General features: G+C 34.8%; 1 long non-coding RNA gene across 2 annotated transcripts; it reads right to left on the bottom strand.

Moving 5' to 3' along the window:
* Positions 1-1,719: 1,719 nt before the first annotated feature.
* On the bottom strand, positions 1,720-5,267 carry LOC107716426 (uncharacterized). Of its 2 annotated transcripts, none has more exons than XR_001637210.1 (5): positions 4,948-5,267; positions 4,428-4,556; positions 4,006-4,077; positions 3,558-3,713; positions 1,720-3,463 (listed from the first exon to the last, which is right to left on the bottom strand). It is a non-coding gene; the product is annotated as an uncharacterized LOC107716426 (long non-coding RNA). The 2 variants fall into 2 exon arrangements; XR_001637211.1 differs by lacking the exon at positions 4,948-5,267 and adding an exon at positions 4,784-4,834.
* Positions 5,268-7,969: the final 2,702 nt, after the last annotated feature.

Raw genomic sequence — 7,969 nt, 5'->3', positions numbered from 1 at the left:
TTTTTTTGTCAAAAAATGTTAAATGCATTGACAACAGTTCTTTCACTGAGCAAAATTTTTTTTATACGTTCTTTATTATTTTGTGTGTTTTTAACAGTATTGAACATGAAATGACTTATAGAAAACGTTGTTGTATATTTATTAGATACACAATCCATCACATCTGTTCAATCTTGGTTGATCTAGTTTCTATGGTAACGTACAGCTCCTGCACTCAGATTCGTAGCTTTGTGGTAATAGCGAAAAGAAAGATTTTTTGAACAGCTGAAAATGTGTAAAAGTATGTAAAAAAACAAACAAAAAAAAGTGACAGGACTGAAACATATACTTTGTTTTATATGTTTTATACTTTGAAACATTTTGCCGGTTACATTCGATTTTTCCGCACAGCTTTCTGCGGGTGGGACTGTTAGCGTTATTAATAAAGGAACGTGAATGAATGAGACAGTAAAGAGCGGGACATTCTTGATATTAAAAAGACAGACAGTATTAAAAACTCAAAGCCGCGAAACAGAAGTCAATCCGCTTCTGACTGGATGTTTTCTGCGCACGAGGTCCGAGTGGAACACGGACAAGCATAGTAGATTTGTCTTCAGTGGCGCACCTAAAACGGTAAAAACACGGAGTGTCAAAATACCTGCACTGGTTTTTGGCTCTTTCGGAAAAATGCATTAACCAAAAATAAAAAAAAATGGCTCTTTAGTCAAAAAAGGTTCCCGACCCCTGATCTAGTCTGTCCAACATGTTTACACATCTTCACAACATTCAAAACTTAAAGGTGCCTGAAATGTCATGTATATCCTTCAAGAGCATCCTCCATATTACAACATCACAATAATCCACTAATCCGCTTCTGACTGGATGTTTTCTGCGCACGAGGTCCGAGTGGAACACGGACAAGCATAGTAGATTTGTCTTCAGTGGCGCACCTAAAACGGTAAAAACACGGAGTGTCAAAATACCTGCACTGGTGTGTATTCACATAAATACGGTCGGCACCGTGCATTATGTTTCACTCACTCAGTCTCTCATACACACACGCGCGCGCAGAGAGAGAGAGCTCTGAACTCTGAAGAACTCTGAAGAGAATTCATCCATCAGGTTGTAATCCACTAGTAAGCCACACCACTCCAGTCCATCAGTTAACATCTGGAGAAGACAAAAGCATTTTTGTATTTCCATTGCAAAAAGTAGCTTTACAATGGTATTGTATTGCTTCAGAGCGTTTAAGCTTTATCACTGCTGGTCCAGGGTGAGAGAGGTCGAGGCGTTGGTGTCTGTTTGTGCCGATCTCAAGCTCATTTGCATTTCAAAGCATCACTCTGGCAGCAAATATAGCTTATGAATACCTGCTATATGTATTATGACAGAAATTTTGACATTAAAGGATTGAATGGTTAAAATGGATTGAACTGATCTTACAGAAATAAAGTGGAAAACAGAACTCCGATTGTGTCCTGTTTGATGCGTTTATTTAATCGTTTATTTAGGGCTGCCTATTTAACACATTAATTTAGTATATTTATCTATTAAAAATATAAGCATTTCATCACTGACCCAGTGTTTTTATAATGCCTATTCAGTGATTTACTCACAAAAATGTAATGTCATTGAATTAATTATCTTCTTTTAGGGGCTTTTCTTAACAAATATTGATATACTGTATGCAATTTATGTAGTTATTCATTAAAGCATTGATTGACAGCCCTAGATTTGAGTTTTTTTTTTTTTTTTACATGGTTCTGTTCCATATTTTAGTTTCTCTTTATGAACCCAATATTTTCCTTGCAGCTACTGGCATGATGTTACACAGAAAATGGAAAATGAAAGTGGAATTTTGATGTTACACAGCACTACAAAAATATTTTAAAAAATCACCATTAATGTCAAATGTTCTGGAAAAAATAGAGTTCTGTACCGTTATATATAAAAGCATATATATTTGTGTAATGTGAAAGCAGGGAGAAGTGAACAGATAGTTCTTTATACAGTTGAAGAGACCCTATAAAGCTCATGTACCATATAAGCCCACCTGTTTATTTTTTTTTAAATATAAGAATGATAGACAGCTTGTTTATTCTGTGTCTGAAAAGTCTTGAGCCTCTGTAGTTAGTGTGGAATGCAGAGTTTTGCTCACAAAGATAGATGTGGTAGAAAGAAAAACAGTAAAAACTGGACAACCACATTAAATGGAACCATTTGTGTCAAAGACAAAGTTTAATGTTTTGTCTGTTATTATAATACATAAATATGATTCTTTTCAAGAGGCTTTATAAGGAATGGTTCTATTGATAACCCACAAAACTAGGAACCACATATAAAAAGCATTAACTAAATTCACTGCGTTTGGAGCACATCCAGTTCATTAACTTTATCTACTTACAATATTTGTCATTGTATGCTGGGTAAAAAAAAAATTAAATAAAAAGGCAAGACTTGCTACTGCAAAAGGGGGACGGAATGTGATCCAGATTACTGGGGGACCCGTATTGAAAGTTTTATATTGGGCCCAACAATTGCTACAGTTGTTATGCCTCCACGAACTGGAAATACTGGCCTAAAAATAAGGGAAGGTTCATAAACGTGCTGCTTTGTCAAAACAACAACAAAAAAAATGGAGTTGAAAAGAAAAACCTGAAACTTAACAGTGAAAAAGTGGGTCCTGATAGATGATCAACCAAAGAAAAGAGAATTCTGCTGACTTTCTTAAAAACAGGGTTTCTAAAGAAACAGCCATATAAAAAGTTGTTTGGTTATTGTTAAATAGGTGCTGAAATTATATATGTGTACTTATATGCCCATTCCAGAGGTTTGCAATTAAATAAATTTTGTTTGAAAAAACAAGTGTTTCAATCTTCGGCTTTCTTTGAATGAATTGAAAAAACTTACAAGACTTGGAATTGGGTGGGCTGAATAGGGTCGCTTCCCCAAATAAGAAGCATGTGTAGACTATAAAGTTCTAACTTGAGGCCTAGAGAATTAATATAATATAGGCTTTGAAGCCAACTTTGTGTCACTTACAGCAATGTACAGTTAAACTCTGTAAGTTTCATTTGCGCACCCTCTGTACTCATTCAGCAATCAATAGCAAAGATAACAATACAAAGTACAAAGTTTTGAAACATTTTCATGCATAGTAGTATATTTCATGTTTATGCTTAGCATATATTTTCCCATAAAAAGCATTGTTTGTCTTCAGACAAATACTGAATAGTGTGAAAGGCACATGGTTAGTCCAGTTACTTCATATTCTGTACATTCATTCGTTGTAATAGAGATGGATGGAGGCCAAGTATTATATACCGGTTTGCTCTGAAGTCTTCCCACGCTCTGGAAGGTCTGTGCTGAGGGACAGATATGCATTGTATTGCTCAAATTGTCTCTGTAAGTTGGCAAGAATGTGTTTCACTCTGCAAATCTTCCACTTTCGTATTTGCCGTTTTGGCTTTTTTGTCCCCTCCCTCTGTTCATCCACAAATGAAACAAAAAGGAGGTTTAAATAAATGAAAACGATGTAAAAGAAAACTGAATGTGCAGAAACGGGTTGTTTCGGTTACCTTCAGGTGGCACCAACATCTCAAGGACACATTTATTTCTTCCACAAGTTTATATAAAACATCTTTTAGTTGTCCATTTACATTCTCTGATTCCCTCCCGATTCTCCTCAGTTTTCCGTTAACCCTGCAGATTTTTCTGTGGATGGACTGTTGTGCCTGTGAGAACATCAGAAACAAACCAGCAGATGAGTGACAAGAATGGAGGAGAAACTTGTGTCTTCAAATAGGGTTGTTAAACTAACAAGTTGCATCTGTGTCTATGTGCTGTGTACAGCACCCAGCTTTCCCTGAACTTCATATGTATACGCTCTGGCAGGTCAGAACATTTACTAACCACATCTTAGAAACTACTTTTGCTCTTTCAGTTCAAGAGAGAAACATGACTAACATATGCGTAAACGCTTGAACAGATGGAACTTGTTTAATGGATAAGTAGTCATTTTCTTACATTTTTTGGCTCCTTCGACATGCTGACATTTCTTATTGTGCAGTTTGAATTTAGTTGTTCAATAATGGCCTCCTGAAAAGTACAAATCAAATTTTGTTGTTACATTTTATTTTTTTTGTTAATGTTTAAAACATTTTATTTTGTGGATAATATATGTTTATTAGCCGTGGTTCATAAAAAAAGTTAGTTTGTCTATCTATCATCTATCATGTGGCCTATTTTATTAACCATATATAATCATGCCTGGAACATAACCATATTTTTTACAGATAACTCCTGCCCATTTTATTGTAAATTTAATAGACATTAAAAAAAAAAAAAAAAGTGTATATACACACAAGTGAGAATAGGCCAATATTAGATATTATATTAGTTATTAGAATCCAGTCACCTGGTGGCAAACATGTAATTGTGATACTTACAACGTGCTTCAGCTGTATCCTAATGATATTGCGGTAATCCTCGGTGATCTGGTTTTTATTGTGGCCACTTTCACAGGAACACGCAAGAGGTAGTATAATAAGCATCAAAACAGAAGTACCAAGACGATGCTGCGGATAAAAAACCACACATGCACATGCGTAACCATTCAAAGTTAGTGTTAGACACGGCTTCATTCAGTGGTATGCAGGATTTACGCGTAGCCTACGCACCACTCAATACTTTGCCATTCAATAGGATCAACCTGACTGAGCTTTCAGGATGACCATTTCCATATGAATAAACCCTCGTGAACATTCACTTTCGTAATAAACACGCTTTTTTGTAAATCACTTACGAGTTTCGTTTTGATTGTTGCTTTACAATCACCGGGAACCCCCAAGTAACGATAGCTATAAATACAAGCTTTTCCTGTAGTCGGGCTCAAACTATGCTGTGCTCGTGAAGGTAAGCGTAATGCATTAATTCAGCTCGTTTTCTTGTGCTACACTGACAACTTACCATTGGTCATTTTTGAGCCATATTCGCATGCAGACCGAAGCCGTCACTACAAACTCGTTTCAAGATGGACAGATGGAAATGCATGCTATCCTATTGATTTTCCACGTGAATCAGTTTGGTGGTCAGTTGTTTTATTGACTCGAATGCTTTCCTCGTCTTTAAGACATTGAAACGCTCATAGTCCATTGGAATTAAACTTCCTTCACTGCTGGATCTCATCGCTTTCGTTTTGCCTCTGCATGACTGGGGCTATATCGCTGCGAGACATGCTCCGTGTGAGTTCGGATCGAACGGAGAGGACAAGTTACCGAAAGGAGGGGCCTTCCCGGTTTCCACATGACAGCTGCAGTCAGTCTGGTTTGATCGCATTATATCGTCGGAGAACATCAATTGCGTGACTTAAGTGTATAGCAATTATCTATAAATGTCTGTGTCAACGACCCATTAATGTTGGTTTCAATGTTTGGTTCATTTAAGGAATTCCCCAAAAATGTTATTATCCAAATAGTGCGGTGATTCGAGCACCTCAAGTGGAACAGATTCCACTGAATCTTATCGCAATAAATGTCAAGTGACTGTCAAGTGCAGTATGACGGTGCGGTTTTTCGTTTATCTTCTGAATCAGATTCTAGTCTGGAAAGGTAGACAGATTCTTAAATTACATTTACAAAACATTTGGGATTCTGAGTCATTTGATCATTTTATGTTTAATATATGCAGTGGTAGGCGACCGACCATTTATTGCTGTGGTGGCCGAACTTTATTGAGGGCCGTGGGACAAACGTAAAGGCTGCATTATATCCAGCTATATTATATTCAAATGTGTTAAATTTTTTAATTATTTTTAAATGATTAAATAATTAAAATGATTCAATTTAAATTGTAAATTATTAAATAATTAAACAGTTTTTTTTTTACATTTTTAAAAACCAAATTCAAATTGGTTTTTTTACATTTCAATGCACAAATAAAACAAAAAAGTGTTAAAACAAAAATATAAATTAGAAATTAATTATGTTTCAATTGCATGTTTTTTTTTCTTTCTTTCTTTTGATATGACATGGCGGGCCAAATCAAAGGTCGTCACGGGCCAACTTTGGCACCTTAGGCCCTGGTTTGATCATCTCTGATTTATTGTCAATCAATATATCAGGTAAATCGCGAATATAAACTATTAGGAGCTTTAGGACCTTCATTCTAAAATACATTCATAGGACATTTTGCGCAACCATTCGTTGTCTTTTGGAATTAAATGAAATTCCAGGACATAGAACGATCCATAGATTTGACTGCCATTTTCCGTGGTATTGTATGCTGTGTTGAACTAACCCACTTGTTCGAAATAGTATAAATTACACATTCCCACAAATAAAAAACTTTAAGGACACAGTCAAGGTTTCAGATGTTATTAAAAGTTATTGAATTACAAAACATGAGCAGGCGATAAAAAACTGAGTGAAGAAACACGGAATTCAGAAACATAAGCTACTTTATACATGGTGAAACACATTAGACACTTTCACTGACAACTTGAAAAAATGACTGTTGAACAGTTCATGGCAGTTCAGTTAGTTCATGGCACAAACATCTGAATGTATTTTAACTAATAATCTGTTAAGCATTATATATTTGTCACTGTTATTAAAGTTATTATAAAGTGTTACGGGAACAACTTAATGAAAAACACATAAACTACCTAAAAGTGATTGCTTTGCTTGAATGAATATGACTATTATTTAAGGTATGTAATGTTTGCACAGTAGGTCTAGGCCTTGCTGTTTGACTTCTCAAAACATTGGCTAACATTCGGCAAGTTTCTCTTAAAGCTATGAACAAACATTCTTCTAGTAACGTGATATAATATTTGTTCAGAGTTATTTGGTTTTAATAATGTTCTCAAAACATTACCCAAAAAACATCATTTATATATTGTTTTTTGAACTTTTTTTCTGACACATTTTAGTTGGACGCTCATCTAAAAATGTTTGAATGTTACTATTTACTTCAGAATGTTCACAGAACATTTAAAAGTAGCATTCCTATAATGCAAAAGGATAAAATGGAATGTTACCTTAACGTTTGCACCAAGAAAAAAAAACTGGATTTTCAGAGAATGTTTAGAGAACATTTATAAATAACATTTTCTTAACTTAATGGAAACATATTTTTATTAGCTGGGACTAATCTCTAATAGAGGATTACTCAATGAAGCAAAAGTTGGCTCCCTGTGTGTTCTGGTTAATCAACTTTTAACTGTAGTGATGACAAATGTTGAATGCAGTCACATTTGGCAGCGAAATCTCAAACAAGTCCAGTCAACTTTATTTATATGCTTCTCTTAATGTATTCAGCAAATTATACTTCAGAAGAACTAAAAAGATTAAAAGAATAATTACAGTATAAACTAACAATAACAACAATAAAAATAACAGAAAGAACAAAACTACAAAATAAATAGCCTAAATTAAAATATAAACAAGAAAAAGACATACAGTATGACCTGCTGTTGGTGATGATAGGCCTTGCCCAAAAATATGTTTTTATGTCTAAATGAAAATGCAACGGATTCTTTTTTAATGGCAGGTGCTTTGCTTCCTACAGATGCCATCATAGCTGGAAGTAAACACGAGGGGGGAAAAGGAGTTTATAGAGAGGTTGCTTTTTTTTTTTTGGTTTCAAATATTTTTATGTGTTATAAGCCAGAGTAGGGCTGGACAATAATTCAATATTAATATATATCGCGATAAAAAAAATTTCAATAATGGTGATATGATTTTTAAACACATTTCCAATATTTCAATATATATTACAGCATTTGTCACTGACTGACGTTCAGGGCGAGGCCGTCAGAAAGAGCAGAACACAATTGGCTACTTGCGCAGTGTTTCTTATACATTGACTTATTTGTGGCATTGATAGGCTTTTGTTTAATATTGTTCATATCAATATCGGAATTAAATCGTATTGAATGAAATTAAGAAATATATCGTGATATAAATTTTGGCCATATCGTCCAGCCCTA

The sequence above is a fragment of the Sinocyclocheilus rhinocerous genome, unplaced genomic scaffold (genome assembly GCF_001515625.1).
Source record: "Sinocyclocheilus rhinocerous isolate Xijiao unplaced genomic scaffold, SAMN03320098_v1.1 scaffold360, whole genome shotgun sequence".
Classification (NCBI taxonomy): Eukaryota; Metazoa; Chordata; class Actinopteri; order Cypriniformes; family Cyprinidae; genus Sinocyclocheilus; species Sinocyclocheilus rhinocerous.
Note: the sequence above shows the minus strand (reverse complement) of the source record. Positions and strands in the feature narration are given on the sequence as shown.